The sequence below is a fragment of the Symsagittifera roscoffensis genome, chromosome 7, assembly GCF_963678635.1.
Source record: "Symsagittifera roscoffensis chromosome 7, txSymRosc1.1, whole genome shotgun sequence".
Taxonomy (NCBI): Eukaryota; Metazoa; Xenacoelomorpha; order Acoela; family Convolutidae; genus Symsagittifera; species Symsagittifera roscoffensis.
Window position 1 is genome coordinate 12,362,586 of NC_087068.1, and position 19,532 is coordinate 12,382,117.

Consider the following 19,532-nt stretch of genomic DNA (forward strand, 5'->3'; position numbering starts at 1 on the left):
GTAGCGGGATTGAGTAGTCCTTCAGTGGATGCTGTCTCGGTAGGAAACTTGAGAGAGACGGCGCCCGTGGTTTTGGCGCGATGCAAGACAGCGGCATACAAGAGCAACACGGAGCTCAGAAGACCACTCGCAGTAGAGAGGGAAATAGAGGCTTCCATCAGTTCGACATCGGAGGAAGACTTCAAGCCCCAGAAGGTAAACGTGAAAAGAGGTTCAACGGACGGACAGACAGGGGAAGTAGATGTCGGCAAGGAATGGGTCTCGAAGGGACACCAGGCCACGGGGAAGCAAGTGACGAGTGATCCACTGGAGAGGAGCAAGACGAGGAACACCTCCCGACCATGGTGGGTGGCCCTCGAGACCTTGAAGGAAATGGAAGACTGCTTGAAGAAGTTGGACAGTGGAGTAGCTCGCAAACGACGCAATTGGGCCACCCAGCAAAAGGCCGAGGTTAACAAGATAGAATTGGCGAACCAGCTGAAGAGGTCCTGGCAGAACTTATTGAAGGATCATTTTGAAGAGGCAATGAGGACCCCCTCATCAGCACCGCCATTGATGGCGAATCCCTTCGTTAGAACCGCAGGACAATTGATGTTCACCTGGAGTCTGGTGGGAATAGAGTTGGAGACGCTGACCTCGTATGACAGGGTGAAATTGGGAAGCAAGAAGCTAGAAGTGTATCAAGCACTGATGCAGCACATGGCCAGGGATAATTCAGGCTTGAGCCTGGCTAGGAGGAAGGATGCCACATGTTTCTTGAGATGGATAATGTCAATGATGTCTGATAGCACCATCTTGGCGTGCTACCAAAGAGCAAGCGGAAGTAGAACCGTGGAGAAGAGAGTCTCAACGATCATCTTAAACGTATATCAGAGTACTGGAATAGAAAAGGAAGATGGTTCCAGACTATCCCTAGAGAACCACAGAAAGCTGGACGAGGTACGGAGGTTTTACAATAAGAAGTTCGAAGAAGAACATGATGTTCACCGTAACCTGGCCTCGCCAGAGCAGTACTCGAGACTCAGTGAGAAGGGGGAATACCAATACGTGTCGGGAGTGATGGGAATAGCCTACAACCCCTTCTTAGACTCAGAGACTGGAGGTGCTCACAGGAACCACGAGGTAGCGGAGCTGCTGAAGTTTTGGACAGAAAAATTAGTGGAAATAGACGCGGTGGAGAAAGAGAGGCCGAGCCTGGGCCTGATTCTTGAGAAAACACCGGAGGTGGTGAGCATACCGCGCTCGAACAAAAGAGTTGAAGTGAACATGGGTGATGGCAATGGCTTGTTGATCACGAATTTGGGAGTGGTATGGAAGTTACTAAGACCCTCCTGGTGCCCACATCCCCACGCGAGTCTGATCGAGGAGACCACCGAACGGGTGAGGTTAGCTCCAACGGAAGATGAAGATTTGGCAAAGTTGAGTGTGGTGCACAAACTGATCTTACCTCAGATGAAGGAGTCAGGCGAAAAGACGAACAATCTCGAGTCAGCAAAGAAGATGGAGCCGGGTAGCTGTCTGGATTCTACGTGTGGGAGTGGAGAGCACACCTGCGATGGACGATCATGTGTCAGGATACTGTCCTTTCAAAAAGAAGATCTGGTTACTTGGTTTGAAGACATAACGGAAAGGGAGAAAAGTGAAGTACAAATAGTGGCGGAGTGTTACGCGAGAACTACGGTGAACATAGCGACACCTCTCGGATTCTTCTCGAGAATGTGTAGTCTGCAGTCACTGGAGAGGCTAGAGTCTGAACACCATTTAGTGACGGCGTTGAGCGTGGAATCATGGCCTGGAGTGTTGCAGGTGACTCAAAATTATATCCGGAGCTGGAAGGTTGGTCTCGAGGCGGAAATGGGGTTTCCCATGAGCGAAGCTTATGGCCTGCCATTGAACGCAAAATCCCTGATAGGGTCAATGATGGCCAATTTGTGCGGAAGCCACTACCCACTGCACATGGCGATGGTGGAAGCATCCAACCAGAGAATATTGGTGGACAAGGCCTTCTCAGTGCCCAAGTGCGTGAGGTTGGCTCGGGTATCGCATCACTCGCACAAGTTGATGAGGAAAATCAGAGGGATAGTACCGAAAGAGTTGAGAGATGACTTGAGTGAAATCTGGGGAGAAGAGCTTTTGAAGTTGGAAAGTGAGAACACAAGCGATCACGAGAGACAAAACGTGATCGGAAAACCTGTGGGGGGTACTCCAAACATGGGAGAGAACGACACGATGCATGAGAAAATGATGGAGCTTGAGCCTCTCTTGGAAGCCTCGGGGGAGCGTAACCTCAGGAGCATTGAGATCACCCATGGAGAATGCCCATGCCACTGTTTGGCACAAACGGTGTGGTATCCAGATCACAAGAACCTTTGTCTGGTGTGGGATATGGAAGAAATTCGGTCGATCAGATTACCGGATCACCGGCAGAAGTTGACGCTCTTAGTAGTGAGTACGATGCTGGCTCTGAGATGGATAGAAGAGAATATAACGAAGTATCGGGAAGCGAAGACGTCAACGGCTGAGTCAATATATGCGATAGACTACAGCAGGAGACTCGAGTTGTTTGAGACTGCATGCAAAGTATTCGCCATACCAATGGAAATCAGACACGTATGGAGCCGTTTGAGGTACTTTCCATGGTTTCGAGCGACACTGACGTCTTGGTTATACATGACAACGAAATATCACATGAGAAAGCATCAAAAGGAGTATCGACAGTTCCAGGCCGAGATTGGGCCGGAAGCTTTCAAGAGACCCCTGTTAACCCATCGAAATGCGATCACGACAGGATGGAAAAGAGTGGGTAAAATGTCTAGAGACAATACCAAAGCGAGGGAATCGATACTAGAGGAGGACTTGGCGAAGAACGTGAGCCTGAGCCTGCACAACTCCTTTTGTTTGAACCGGGAATCTAAGGTGAAGGCACTACCCAATCAGGCAAAGAGGTTGCAGGAGCAAAGGGAATGGATGCGATCCTATGAACAGCTGAAGGCTTGGGAGGAGATCGTGATTAGCTCCGATGATGAAGAAGAACTGTTGAGACAGTTTGCCGTATCCAGTACTTCAGGGGACGGCACCTCCAAGGCGAAGAGTGCGAAATGAGCGGATGGGTCAAAGAGATCTTGAGTCTTGAGAGGGAAGGGAGGCTTGAGTGTGGATCCGGGTGAAACCTGGGTTCACGAAAAAGAAATTTTAACGAATCAGATATTGTTATTAATATGCTATATTTACTAAATAAGTGAAAATGCTGCACGACAATTTCCTGATTAAATGGGACAAAAGAAATTTTAAATAGTTGGCTTGAAAAGCGAGAATTCAAGGGTGCAGGTGTGTGCAGATTTTGTTTGCTGTTTAGCGATAGTGTGAAAATTTTACATGGCCGTGAATTTTGGGGTGTAGATAAGCTTAAGTCTGCTGCAAACTTCTGTAAATGACCACTGGCACTGTACCTTGAGCAACACTCGGTTTTCTGGGACTCACTGGCAGACGACAGCACGCGATGAGGACATCGATCTTGAGTCCGGGGAGTATGTACCAGTCGGTCATATTTGGGAGTTTGACCTTGAGAAAAACAAGAACGCTTAATTTTGGAGTGAAATTTGATTTTTCAAAAATTCGAATGGAGCCTGTCATGCACGATTTTCTCACGATAACTGAAAACCGAAAAAGAGAAATCAGAACGATCGAGTAACAATCGCGGGAAAGTTGCCAGATAAAGCAGTAGGAAATTGCCATTCGCAATTTCCGTCACAATAAAACTAGAGTAGAGCTGTCCTATCTGAAACAGAAGGAAGCCTATTCCCGAGAATTGGACTTTTATTGCTCGACTGGATTATCATTCAAACTGGACTAGAGTGAACTTTCGATGGAAAGGTGGACAGCTTGAGTGTCCCAATGGTTCACGAGAAACTATACTCTAGAGTTCAAACTTGTTCCTGTTATTGAAACTAACAAACATTAAACTCATTTAGTTACATTATTTAATTCTCGAGTTGTTTACTAACTTAATTACTCCCAGTTCTTGAGCGTGCTACGATGTGAGTACCCAATTTAGATTTCTAGAGTGTGTTTTATGATTGTTATAATGAAGTAAGGCGAGTTTTAGGTTGATCCATCTGAAATGGATCAAAATTCCACTGTCTAATAAAAAGTAACTTAATGGATTGTTCCCACCCGGTTTTTAACGGCGTTCATGTATTTTGGGTATCTAGAGACTGTGCCAGTCGGTCATATTTGGAAGTTTGACCTTGAGAGAAGCAAAAAAACACTTGATTTTGGAGTGAAATTTAATTTTTCAAAATTTCGAATGGAACCTGTCATGCACGATTTTCTCGCGAGAACTGAAAATCAGAAAAAGAGAGCAGAACAATTTCAGAACAATTGAGACACACACGCGGGAAAGTTGTAAGAAAAAGCAGTAGGAAATTGCTATTCGCAATTTCCATCACTATCATAATCGAGAGTAGAGCTGTCCCATCTGTGACAGAGACGAGAGCATTCCCACGAATTGGATTATAGCGACTGGAGTGTTATTCGGAACTGGACTAGAGTGAACCTTCGGTGGAAAGGTGGACAGCTTGAGTGTCCTAATGGTTCACAAGAAAACTATTGTCTAGAGTATAAACTCGTTCTCATTGTCAAAACTATAAAACATTAGACTCATTTAATTGCGTTATTTAATTCTTGAGTTAATTACCGACTGGATTATTTCCCACTTCTTGAGCGTGCTACTATGTGAGTACAAATTTAAATTCCTAGAGTGTGTTTTATGATTGTTATGTTGAGGTAAGGCGAGTTTTAGGTTGATCCATCTGAAATGGATCAAAGTTACACTGTCTAATAAAAAGTAACTTAACGGATTGTTCCAACCCGGTTTTTAACGGCGTTCATGTATTTTGGGTATCTAGAGACCTAAGTATGGGGACGTTTCTAATTCTAGAGTGGGGGGATATTTTAGTAGTAGCCTTTAAGCTGTAACGGGTCGTAGTCTCATGTCACAAGCGAACCGAACTGGCTCCGACCGTTCTTGAGGTAGAAAAACACAAGAGATGGTGTCCCTGACCCTTGAGCCAGTGGTTATAGGGCCTATTTTTCTTAAGTCTCATGTGTGACTGCAGTAGACGAATGTTACATAGTGTTTTTATGGCGCTCCTGGGTGTTTACGACATCAAGACTACGGAGTCGAACCCACTTGAGACAGCTTCGGGCTGAATGCCCATTCTAGAGTACCGGCGGTACGGTTCGACAGGAACGTGCAAACCTTCCGGTTGTACCGTGATAGCTTTTTAAGAAAACTCGAGAAAATTTCCTGGTACGCTCTCCGAACGAGGCTTAGCTAACCGAGTAAAGGGGGGCAACTAGGGAGACAAAAACACGAGCAAAAAGACAAAAAGCAAAACAAAAACCAAAAAAGGAATAGAAAAAGGAACAAAAACCATAAAACGAAAAAAGACAGTGACTTTGACACCAGATTAGTTGGATCAAACCTTTATATTAATTAAATAGTATACCCATACTGTTTTACAAGTTCGATCGTTTCGATCAACCTAGCAATTTAAACCAGTAAACTGAATAAAGTGCCCGAAGTGGGGCGTCGTCAAGGGTTTTCAGATAGCTTGGAACTTAGCTGGACCAATAGGAGACTTGACTGGAAGAGGTGACCAGCCGAGTGAGAAAGTGGTTCAGGGACACTTGAGCTGAACCAATAGGAGACTTGACTGGAAGAGGTGACCAGCCGAGTGGGAAAGTGGTTCAGGGACACTTGAGCTGAACCAATAGGAGACTGGACTGGAACAGGTGACCAGTCGAGTGGGAAAGCAGCCAAGATGGATTTGGCAATTCTCGAGTTCTCAAGTTGGGCAGAACGGGTATCGTTAGAATCCACATTACATTATAGGAGATAAGTGTAAAATTGGATAAGCGAAATCCCCCAGTTTTGAGGAACGTTTTTACTTGAGCAGGCCTGGAAACAGGTCTACGGTTTTCTCTTGAGAGGTTTAGCACCCGGCGCTTAAAGTAATTTTTAGGCTTAAGAAGGGGGTCTAGAAAGGGGGGAGGTTAGAAGGGGGACTGGTTAAGTTAGAGGTTGGCGGTTGTAAATTGTAAAAAGGGGGAAATTAGAGTAACTAATTAGTCGACATCGTTGACTTAGTTACATTAGAAATTAACACGCGTTGGTAATATTATGTGGAGATCCAAAATTCAACTCGAGTTAAGACTGGTACGCTGGTTGGTTTGGTAGGGGGGACCGGATATAAACAGCTTTTGTGAAACCCCATAAGATCACTAGTGGGGGGGAGGAAAACGCGTGGCAATTAGGTACCAGACATTTTTTTCGACGAAAGGTAGACATTGGTCACCTTTGAATTTCAGGTGGGCTCATTTTTCTGTTTTTATTATTTTTCTTACTTAGATTTTTGTTGCATTTTAGTGAGGATTTGTGTTTGGTTTTATACGAACAGGTGATCACAAGATACCTGCGCACCTACATTGAAATAGAAACAACCAAAAAGAAGAGGGGGGTCAGCATTTGGCTTTTAAGAGAGGGTTTTTGGGAAAATTTTACTAGAGCTTGAGTGGTGGTACAAGGTACGGTGATTCAAGAAGACCCTACAACGAGGAAGACACTCCGTGACGAGTCTTGGGACAGTACCGAAGAAGTCTTGGGACAGAGCAGTCTTGGGACAGTGGTCTTGGGACAGGGTCTTGGGACAGTGGTCTTGGGACAGGGTCTTGGGACAGTGGTCTTGGGACAGGGTCTTGGGACAGTGGTCTTGGGACAGTGGTCTTGGGACAGTGGTCTTGGGACAGGGTCTTGGGACAGTGGTCTTGGGACGGGGTCTTGGGACAGTGGTCTTGGGACAAGGGTCTTGGGACAGGGTCTTGGGACAGGGTCTTGGGACAGTGGTCTTGGGACAGGGTCTTGGGACAGGGGTCTTAGGACAGTGGTCTTGGGACAGGGTCTTGGGACAGTGGTCTTGGGACAGGGTCTTGGGACAGTGGTCTTGGGACAGTGGTCTTGGGACAAGGGTCTTGGGACACTAGTCTTGGGACACTAGCCTTGGGACACTGGTCTTGGGACACTGGTCTTGGGACAGTAGTCTTGGGACACTAGCCTTGGGACAGTAGTCTTGGGACACCAGCCTTGGGACACTGGTCTTGGGACACTACCCTTGGGACACTAGTCTTGGGACAGTAGTCTTGGGACACTAGCCTTGGGACACTAGTCTTGGGACACTAGCCTTGGGACACTGGTCTTGGGACACTACCCTTGGGACACTAGTCTTGGGACAGTAGTCTTGGGACAGTAGCCTTGGGACACTAGTCTTGGGACAGTAGTCTTGGTACAAGGGTCTTAGGACACTAGCGGAGAGTACTGTGATAGTGACGAATAGTCTTGGGACGGTATAAAAATTTAAGTAGAATCACAACAAGTGTGTCTTAAGACAGAATAAGACAAATCGAAATAGGTACGGTTAAGACCAAATTAAGGAAAGTTTTTCGGAGGTTTTAGAAAGAGAATTGGATAAGGTTTTTAACACGTTGTACAGAATTTGTTACAAAAAAAAAAAAAAAAAAATATTTTTTTTTACCCTTAGAATAGAATCGTGTATATAATAAAATTGTAAATAGGAGCAGTTGTAAATAGAAATAATGAGGCGGAGTAGGGTACCGGTGCTCGAAAAAAGGTCAAGTGGATCAAACACGAAATATAATTCATCGCTGCGCGGAACGACATCAACGGGCCCAAAGATAACGAAGACGAACTTTTCAGTTAACATGGTCAGCACAAGGAGTACAGCGGAGAACAGGGCGAAAGAGGGCATGGAAGGGGAGCGAGTAGAACCCACCATCGAGATTGATCTAGAGACACCCGATCAAAGTGTGGATGAAACAAGGAAGATGGCGACAGAGTCAACTCCAATGCCCAATGCAGAGGAACCGAACCAGAAACCCATAGAGTTCTCACCGATAGACGACGCTGAAGATGCAATAGGCAACACCGAAGAAACGGTGAAAGAAGACTCTCAAGTAAAGAGGACATCTTTTACGGAAAAATTGGGAATAATGTTCGGAATAAAAACAAAAGAAAACGTGACTGAAGAACCAAAAGCAGAAAGAGCACGAACATTTGGGACAGTGAGCACGAAGACCTCAGAAGCCAATCCAAGAGAGGAACAAGCTAAAGCAGAGGCTACGGCCGAAGAGAGACCGACAGCTGACCATGAAGAGACTACCATTGAGCTGGGTGACTTGTTGGCGAAATTAAATCAGATTGACAAAAGACTTAAGCACAGTGAAGAAGACAGAGAGGTGATAAAAAAGGAGATAAGATACAACAAGCACGAGTATCTAGACAGTTATTTTAACCTAGCTAAGGCAACAGATGAGAGACTCAAGGAAATGTCAGATAAGGTAGAAGCCACCAATGAAGAACGAGAAAAGAACATCAAAACAGACATGCAACAGTTGAAGAACCGATATGATGATGTCAACAGCCAATTAGGGAGCCTGGAAAGGAGAATGGACACAATGAGCAAGAGTCAAGCCGAGAGTTCGTGTGCAATACAGGCGAAGTTGGATGCAATCTTGAGAGGTTCCACTCCACAAGAAAGACCGGCAGCGGATCGTACGCAAAGCACCAGAGTTGACTTTGTAGAACCACAAAGGAACAAACGGCAATCGACACCGTTGCCCTTAACCAGGGATGCGATAAGCATAGCACCAACAGCTGCGAAAACAATAATGAAGAATGGAACGTCGAATACAACGACTGCTCCGGGAGATTCAACAGCTAACAGCAACACAGGACCGGATGCTATGACATGGGCCAGCACTTGGGAGATGATGAACAGGGCTCTAGAGGCCTTCGCCACGAGGAACACTGACTCGAGCGACAGGAGAGAGGGAAAATCAAGAAAGACATTCAAGAAGCCAAAAGAATTCAAGGACGACTCCGATGGATGCATTGACACTTGGGTGGAAGTGATGAGATTACATCTAGAACAAGACAACTTGAGTGACGAAAGACAAGCATGTACAGCCATACTGAGCAACTTGGAAGGAACGGCATTAAAATGCGTGGTCGCAAAGAAGGAGGAAGAACGCGACACCGCGGACAAGATCTTCGAGATATTGCTGAATCGATTCGGGTCAGGCATGAAGGGTCACCAAGCGATGATGCGATTTGAAAAGAGAAGGCAGAGGGACGACGAGTCAATAGATCGGTTCCTAGATGACCTCGAGAGCTTGAGAAGGAGGAGTGACCCAGAGGAGTCGACAAATAGACGGAACTTTAGCATTGCCTCGAAGTTCATCGATGGGGTGAAAAGTGATGACTTAAGGACAATGTTAGCAACATACTACACATTGTCGAAGGACAGCGCACCCACCCCAGAAGAAATGAGACAGAAATCAAGAGAATACATGCTGATGAAACCTAAGAAGTACTCATATTCCGAAAACAGGAACACGCAAGGGGGAAGCCAACCCCAGAGGTCATCATGGTACAAACCTAGAGATGATATGGACAAGCGCAGATCATGCGCGAACTGCGGGTCAGCGGATCATCATGTGGCTGACTGCACAACGTACAAACAAGGCATGAAGAGCCTAGGTTATGCACCGGATGAAGAGGATATGAGCCAGATGGAGGAACACGAGTACTATAATGGCTTAATCATCAAGATAGGCGCCAGATGCTTCTTCTGTAACCAGGAGGGGCACTTCAGAATGGATTGTCCCTTGTTCTGGGAAGCGGTCAAGGACCAGAATCACCCCAAACATAAGTTGGCATTAGCGGCGGTGCAGAATCAGCGGAACAGGCAAAACGAGTTTGAATCTAGGAACTTGGGGGCACCAAACACCGAATTGCCGACGAAGACAGTGAAAGCTGTTACACATGTTAGCGGTGCGTTAGAGTCCGCGGCCGGAAGCTCTCTAGAGATAAATTATGAGAAAGCGGCGACGGAAGCAATTGCCAAAGTGAAACAAGATCTGGCTGCGAAAGAAATAGAGCAACGACTAAAGTTGGAGATCGAAAGACAGAATTTTAACGAAGCATTAACCGGATCGAACTCAATACCAGAGGCTAGAACGGGCTCAATGAAGACCGGGAATTGTAACACCGTGAAAATGGTGACAGGTAAACCTTTTGGAATATCGAAAATCGGAGCAAGAATAATGTCGATAATCACAGTGGGCGGACACGAGGTAACCAGAAACTTGAGCGAGCCGAGCGACCAGACGATAATGCACATTGACGTGTATGCAGACTACTTGAGTGGAATAAGTCCACAAACGACTTCTAGAGCGCTCAGGGCACTACTCACGAGAGGGGGCAGCAAATCGGTACGTGTTGATAATAGGTACACTGAAGCTTATGGTCCACACGAGGTCATGCTAAATATAGATGGAATCAACATCTATACCAAGACGATGATAACATGCGACGAAGACCTAATTGGACAAATCTATGTAGGGAAAGAAGGATTGAAAGTAAGATCGATTGGACACTGTGCTATGCTCGAAGAAGATGCAATGCACATCGGGACGGAAGCAGACGTGACAGGGCACGTGCTAGACATAAATGGCAAAAAGACTCAGTTACGTGGATTACTCGACACGGGAGCAGTCTTGAGCGTCATACCAATCGAAACATGGGAAAAGATGGGCTTTGACAAAGGTGACTTGATAGACTCGAGAATACGGCTGTCAGCTGCAAACAAAGGGGCCCTTCGGGTGTTGGGCAGGACGCCGATAATAGCCCTCAATTTGGGGGAACGTAACCTGTGGATGAGCTTCATCGTGGTAGAAAACCTAGATGAATCTGACCAATTCATTTTGGGCAGAGACTTCATCAGGAATTTCGACGTAACGATAGATCTAAATAATGCAATTTTCAGGATACGGAACCCGGATAGGAGGTACGCAATCAAACCGGTAAATTTAATAATGGCAAATGAGAACAAAGCACCGGTATTCTTGAGTAGGAGAGTGAGGTTAAAAGCTAATGAAGCGGCAATCGTAAGCTTGAGGATGAAAAATTATAATGAACTAAGTGACAACAAGCAAGTGTGTATAGTTCCAAATCCTAATAGTCAAAGCGCTGCTGTTTTAGGAAGATCATTTTCGATAACGAAGAGCGGCCTCTGCGTCAGTGTCTTGTTGAATACCCTTGATATACCGATCACGATACAGAGAGGGAGGAAGCTGGGATATGCTTTACCGGTTAAAACTCGATATGAAACAATTGAAAACTCAAAACAAAATGAAGTTGTTGATTGTCCCAACCACAGGGACAAAATTTGTATCTTGAGACGATTGCAAAGAATAAAAGATTCTTCAGGTCTTATCAAATCACTTAAGTCAGAAACGGACGATGGGCTTTCGAGCTGTTCGAACTTTCCAGAGCGACCCACACCAGATGAAATGCAAACTGATAAACCGGTTCTGCCGGAGATTGAACATTTAAGGGGCAAACTGAAAGATGAACAGCTCGAAGCTATCAAGGACGTACTAGAGCGGAACGAGGAAGTTTTTCCAAGGCATAAGGCGGATATCGGGTGTTGTAATTTTGTTGAACATGAAATAGAACTTGAGGTGGATAGTTCGCTTGGATGGATACAACATGATAATTGAGCACAGAACACGAGATAAACATCAAAATGCTGACAGCTTGAGTAAGAAGACGGAGTTCTACGAGAGGCAAGAACAAAGAGAGGCGGACAGACCTGAGATCAAAGACGGCTTCTACTTCATGGACAAAGAAACGTACGACAGTCTTCCACTCACGAGATGGCTGGACAAATCAGGCAAACCGATTGAAGATCATCCCGAATTGCCGAAAGAGCCTCTTGAAAAGACCATCTTGAAGAAAAGCAGAGGGATTCCGATAGGAAAAATGCTCAAGTCCAAGATCGTGAGGGAAACACTTAAGGCAAAAGGTTATGATCTCATCCAGGTAGAGGAGGGAACGGTCCGAATAGATGAAGACTTAATGAGGTTGCTTGAGAAACTATCAGATGACAAGCCCGTGATCCAAGGGAAAGGTCAGGAGGCACCGGAACTAACCATACTTCGGAGAGAAGAAACAGTGAACAATACTGACGTCTCAAAAGGAAGCATCACTGATAGCAAGGAAGTTGTGCGATCACTAGTTGAAAAAATCCCCGAAAAAATTCTGGAGCAGACAAAAGTCAGGGATAGGAAAGTAACATTCAGAGAAGAAGTTGAACACCTGGGACTAGATCAAGAGTCCGGGGAGTGGTCCAGATTCATGGAAGAAGACGAAACCGGAGAAGGGAAATTGTCCGGGGAGCGTGAAGAATGGGATGAAGACTCGGATGAGAGCAGCGAAGACCAAGACAGTCTATGCATGATACTGGCGGAAGAGAAGATAAGACAGCACGACAGGGAATTACAGACGGATCCATCTTCAGGGACGTACAATCTGGAAATACAAGAGGTACGAGGTGGTGAAGAGCTCGAGAAAATAGCAGTTTCAAGAAAACCACTAAGGGAACTATCGTGCAACTCAAACGTCAGAACGAATCTGGTACCAGAAGACGACATGAAAATCGTGAAAAGGATGATATGTGTGAAGCTGAGCGATGACATCCACAACCCTGGTGAAATGAATGGACAGATCATGGCGCTAAAGGAGCACGTTAAGGCGAGATACAGGCTGTCTGACCTAATAAGGGCCCAGAAGAATGACAAAATGACAAGTAACCTCTCCAAATGGATCCATTCGGGAGTCAAGGAGAAGGGGGAACTTGAGGAAGACAGCTACAAGATCTTGAGCCAGTTCTACAAAGAAAAGAGAGACTTACTTTATCACACAGCTGAAGGGGTGGTAGCGTGCAAGAGAAGAGATGAGGAAAAAATATTACACAAACACAACCTCATCATACTACCACAATTGTACCAAACGGAGGTGCTTTTCAGATCACACGACCAGATGGGCCACCAGGGGATAGATAAAGTACAACAAAGGATACTTCACAGGTTCGACTGGCCGGGAATGAGAAAAGCTTGCGAGAGATGGGTGAATGCCTGCCTAGCATGCCTTCAAGTAAAAGACCCAAGGAAGATGAAGTTTCCCCTCAAGTCTGTCGAAAGTTCGGAATTCAATGAAGTGGTGCAGATAGACCATCAGAAAATCTGCATGACGGAGTCGGGTTATAACCAAATACTAGTTATAATAGATCACTTCACCAAGTTGGCGGAAGCGGTTCCGTGCCAGACAGCCTCAGCAGAGGAGACATGTGATCACCTGATAACGCATTGGATATCGCGGTATGGTTGTCCAATGACTTTCCAGTCGGACAACGGCAAGGCTTTTGTGGGGGACTTGACAAAAGAATTGATGAAGAGATCACACATTGCTCAAGCGCACTCGACGACCTATCATCCACAGACCAATGGGTTGGTAGAGAGACAGAACAGGACACTGGTCAACATGCTCAGGGTGTACTGCTCGAGATACATGACGGACTGGGACAAATACCTGCCACAGGTAGTAGGAGCCTATAATAGTACTCAGCACTCAACAACGGGTATCAGTCCTTTCATGATGTTGACAGGCAGGGAAAGGGCAATGCCTATAACATTCTTCTACCCGGAGTACGAGGGGAAGAGGACGTCACCTCAAGCATACGTGAAGGAAGCGATCAAAAGACAACAAGAGCTAAACGAGCTATGTCGGAGAAACACGGCGCAAGCGCAAATGAGGCAACGCAAGAAATATGACGAAAAGATACTAAGAGCGAAGCCATACGAAGTGGGCCAATACGTGTGGGTCTTCCAAAATGTCATACCGCCCAAGGGAACAAAGAAACTACTCAAGAAATGGAGAGGACCGTTCATGATTACGGAAGTACATCAACAAGGACGGTTCTATCGCTTGAGTACAGGGCGAGCAGCACATTACGAAAATCTGAAGCCTCATGTCCCGTCCCCGGAGGACTGGTGCCTACCAAAAGACATGGAAGGTCTTGAGTACCTGGTGGTGGAACCAGCGTGCGAGGTGAATGAGAAAGGCACTAGAGAGAAAAATGATGGTAATGAGAACTTGAGTTTGGACGACAACGAAAAGATAGAAGTGGAGTCGGATGCAGATTCATTTGTAGAAGAAGACTGGAACGACCCAGAGCAAAACGAGGTACCGAAGTGGATGGAGCCGGATCGACCAACACCACCGGAAACCAGGACTGGCAATCGTAAACGAACAGGTATGAGGTACAATAGGTACGGGGATGACTTCTTGATCGATAAGATACAGCCAGACAAGTTGGGCGATGAACTACTAAGCGCAGGCGAACTGGAAGCCGAAGAGGAATGGCAGGTCATTGACGATGGTGGACATTATCCGCAGGATGATTACTCGACGCCAGAATTGGAGACGGATCTCGAGCAGAGTGAAATAGAAAGGAGGGAGAGCACGAACTTGAGGATTCTAGAGTGGATGCGTGATGTCAAAGACGAGAGCCGCGAAGGACAAAGCATTCAGCAAATCGATGTATCAGCAGCAAATTACATGAAGACAGAGGACCCTCTTTTCGGATGGACAGCAACAGACAGGCCACTGGACATCCCCAAGGACAATTCAGACCCGACTACATCGACGGGGACGTCGATAAATATTTTTGTCCGGGGAGTGGGGGTAGGACTTACCCACACCGAAAATTTGATGATAAAGAAGCTCAAGGAAGTGAGGGAAACAAGCGGATTGGAACTGGAGGAAGAAGGACCAGAGCCTACCATAGGAAGGAATTTCAAAACGAAATTCGAAATACCCAATGAATACTCAGAGAACATCATGATAACGGATAGCGACTTCATCCTGTCAAACAGGACCAGCGCAATCTGCATCACGGCGGACATGAGTTTCAAATCAAGATTGGAGGCTGAATTCAAAAGAGAGTACCAGAACGTAGAGTTTCTGTTCAGACAGAGGCCAGGACTGGGAGGCATAGCAGCGCTTCCACCGTCAGTGGCACAAGTCCCGGGCAAATACCTCTGCCTCCTAGTAACGAGAGTCAACGACAGAAACACAATTGATCCCGAACACGTGATATTGGCACTGACAAGACTACGTGACTTCATGATTGAAAGAGGAATAGTGGAGGTCTCGATGCCGGTGTACGACCCAAACAGGGGCAAACTGAGCTCGAGGGAATTGTACGCTATCCTACATGTGGTCTTTGCAGAAACAGAGATAATGGTGCATCTTCACAAGAAGTACTACTTGAGCATCGCCTGAGTCGGGTACATGGAGGTATCAGGTCGGGTGTGAGGGAGGAGTCTTGAGTTAGGTACTGGGGTGCGGCGCAGGTAAAGGGATCTTAAGATGTGATTGGCATGACAATTGAATTTTAAAAGAAAGAATTGATGGTGCTAAAACATAAAATGAATCTGCATGTTCTTAAGGGAAAATCCAATCGAATTGCTTTAAGTGATATGAGAATGATAAGATTTTAACCATATAGGTAGAAGGGGGGTCTCTAGGTTAGGAACGTGACATGCTAAGTTTTAATGAGCTTTCTGTTTTCAGATCGAGTTTGAAAAACAAAGTTGAAAATCCAACTACACTCAAGCGAGAAACAGAAAGAGAGAATCTTGATTGAACACGCGATAATCCGAATCTACAGCAAGTACTTGCAAGAGAACATTTCTAGAGAATTCTTGAATTGGGTAATACTTGAGTTGGTAAGGTAATTCTTGAGTTGGTAAGGTAATTCTTGAGCTGGTTAACATCTACCTATATACATCCCGAAGTTGCAAAAATGGCAGACCGATTCTGGAACTCCGTGCCCGCGGCTCTGAAGAAGCCCACTCTTGACGAGCTGTACAGACGCTTGAGGGACCTGGACTACACCCAGATAGACGAGAGAATGGCGGTGATGCTGAATGCGATCCTCCAGTTGGAGGACCAGGGTGAGTGCAGGGAGTCTGCGACGGAGGCTGTCTTGATGGTCGGCTACACCACCGAGGGCATATCAAATCGAGAACAGACCAGATGGTTATCTTGGAATGCGGATGGAGGAGTAAGGGGCTTTGACTTGGCAAGAAATCCTGGCCTGAGTAACAACACCGAACACGGCGCAGGAGAGTTTCCGCTACCGACGAGACCAACAGCAAGATCCACAGGCCAGAGCTCGAGTAAGGTGCCGTCGATGTCGCGAGCGCAACAGACGACAGAGGCATATCCGGATCTGGGGGTTCTAAAGAAAGAGCTCGAGAAGGCGCTGAAGGAAAGGAATAAAGCGAACCTCGATCGGGATCAGGCGAAGCTGGACAGGGAGAAGCTTCAGCTGGAGAGAGACCAGGCAGTCGACGAGCGAGATCAGACGTCGAAATTACTTGAGATGCTAAGGGCTGAACATCAGCAGGAGCTGAGGGTGCGGGAGAACGTCGCAAATCGTGATCAACTGAAGTCGGAGTTGGAAAGGATAGAACAGCGACAACGCGAGCTTGACGCACAGAAGGGAGTCAGGTCAAACGAACGAGTGGTGACCAGCTCGAGGCCAGAGTCGCGCATGGAGGTGGATGAAGCTCCCAGGGCTAGAGGACGGTTCAACCTTGACCGCGAGGCCAGAGAACACATGAGCGAAGGGTTAGAGGTCTGGATACCGAATGACGTGACGCCTTCCTTGCGCAACCTAGAGACACAACCTGTACGTCCTCTGATGGATGTGGTGTTACCAGGATATACCCCAACCTCGACCTCGAGTGGCAGTCAGGTGAGTGGCGCCTCATCGCGCCTGAAGGAGCTAGGCGAGAAATTGCAGCAGCAGAGTCGTGAAAGATCGACAAGGCCAGAGCTTCCCCCAACTTGGAGGGAACAGCCGGTCAGGAATGTCGTGATCGCAAGCTATAAGAAGAATACAGAAGGGAACTACCACAGGCACAATCGGCTGGACTGGAGTGCGGAACAGGGAGCCAGGAGGGACTGCTTCCATGACGCAGCCTGGGTGGAGTATCTAGCGCCACCTCGTGTGCCAGAGGGTGCAGTTCACCTAATTATAGGGGATAGCCTGGTGCGGGTGTTGACCCAGATACGGTCCCATTGGCAGACAGGAGTCTTGAGTTTCGCTGGAGCTGCCACGCCACAGATGTTGGCAACCCTGGACATGCTAGGGATGACCAAAGTTTACACAGTGACCCTGATGGTTGGGACCAACGACGTGTCAAGGGGAGAAGCGAGGAAAGTAGCGAGGCTGTGCGACAAGATGAGCTGCCTTCTTGAGGAACTGAGGATCCAGATGGACCCCATCCTGCTGACGGTATGCACGGTCCCCTACAACATGATGTTTGATCAGCACGCCCTAGAGATGAACCAGAAGGTGCGGAGCCTGAACAAGATGATCCGAGACATACACCGGAAGAGTGTGCTTCCTCTCAGGCTGTTGGACATAGCAGAACGTATGGAGAAAAAGGGATTCCCTGAAGACACCTCAAAAGATGGAATCCATTTCGATAGGCCAAGGGGAGCGGAGTGGCTGAACGACGTCTTCCAGGAACACATTAACACGCTAGAGGCGGACCTGCTGGAGACAGCCCAATTCACTTTAGGACCACCTCCCAACCCACCATTCCTTGCCTCGAGGGCCTTGGCTGGTCGCTTGGGAGCGAGAGTTGATACTAGAGACAGTTCAAGGAGCAATCAGACCCGATTGCAGAGTGCCACGCCAATGGAGTCGGAGGAGGTAGAGTCATCAACACCTCCGGGCTCGGCGATGTCCTCTGTGGTGGTGGCAGATGGCAGGAGAGAAAAGAAGTCTATGGAGACTGCCCGCTTGAGATATCCTGAGAAGGTGAAGGAACTGGATCTAGAGAGTTTGGAATGCAGACGAGAGTTGGCGGAAACCCTGGGGATCGAACGAGTGTCGCACGAGGATTTGAATAGACATCATTGCATAGACTGGTTGAAAGCTCACGAAGCGCAATTCTCGAGAGCGAAGTTAATGGAGACCACAGACCTGACTGGAATTCCCACAAAAACGATCATGGGACCCATTAACTACAGGCCTCTCAAACTGTTGGGGGGTCCTGGACTTATAACAGAACCTCCCAAGCACCGAACTGGCATCGCTAGGATCAGGTTGGCAACCCCGGCGCAGTTAAAGGTGGTAGACAAGCTACTCAATCCGGGGGGAATGGAATTGCCTGATGCCGCTTACGAAGGTCCGAAGTTGGCAGAAGATCCCAGGTACGGGAAGCCCTGTGGTGGCACCCAACTGGCCAAAACTCTGGCAGTTTATGATAGAGCAGATCCAGCTGCTGCAAGAGTAGTCATTGTGGCGGGATCGGACTTCGAAGGAACGTCTCCCAAGTTGTTCTGGCCGGAGACTCTGGTATACTCCTTGCCAGGAGCCGAATTGAACCAGATGTTGACTCTAGTGGTGGCAATAAAGTCGGAGATGCCCTGTGAACCTGAGCTGCTAATGTTTGCAGGAATGAATGATCACCTGCACGCGATGGGACTTCTTGAGCAACTGAAGGGCAAGGAGATTCCGACATCAAAGAAGATATGGGAGGCTATTCAGGCGTTATTTGCGGCGATGAATGAGGTACAAGAGAACGTAGCCTCGAGATTTGGGTCCAAGACGAAGGTGGTGTTTACCACATCCCCAGGATACGCAAATATGCCACCCGCCCTACAATTCGTGTACGCGGTCTTGATCCTGATAGCAGAAGGGAGTGAATGGCGGATTCTGATGGCAGCCCCCAATCGAGAGCTGGAGCCATTGAACTTGAGGCTTTACAAATCAGAATTGCCGGCGGCATGGGCTGACATATCTCATGCACTGAGGGGCTTTTACGGACTGGCCGACGTCCTGATTGTATTGGATGAGGTACTGTTGCTAGAGATATCGAACTTTGCTAGACAACTCAAGTTCAGCCCAGTCATCGGGGACGACCACCCGGCGATAAACCAGTTGACGGCCAGCCTGTGGTTCCGGAGTATGGATGTGAAAGTCGCAAATTCCACCAGCAGGTCTAGAGGTCCCAGCAACGAGAGAAGAAATGTGGTCGAGACGGAGAAACAGTTAGAATCGATGAAATATCGCTTGACTCAAGAGAATGGCTGGTGGCCATTCCTGACACCAAGGCTTGAGAACGTCACGAATAAAACGAGGGAGGAAGCACCACTCCTCGTGAAACAAATCTGGAGTTTTCTAGAGAAGCAACTGGAGCTAGCTGAAACGAGAGACATGACGGTGGCTAGATTTGTCTCGGCCGCCAATGAAGTGACGATTGGAGGATTTTGGAGAGAGCACGCCAACGGCGAATTGAAGACTAGGAGAGATTACGAGATTCTCAAGTTCTTGAGTCCTTGCTGGGAGAGAGAATTCTTGGCAGGAGTGTTCGGCACCACGGCGACTATCTTCGGAGCCTTCGTACAGGAGATACTGGGCATGTCCATCAGCCTGCTCTTGGCCCTGTATTCGGTTTACCCCAGATACTTGTTCAACATGGGCCCAGCATACATGTTTAGTCGAGGAGTGGAGACACTTCGAGTTGAT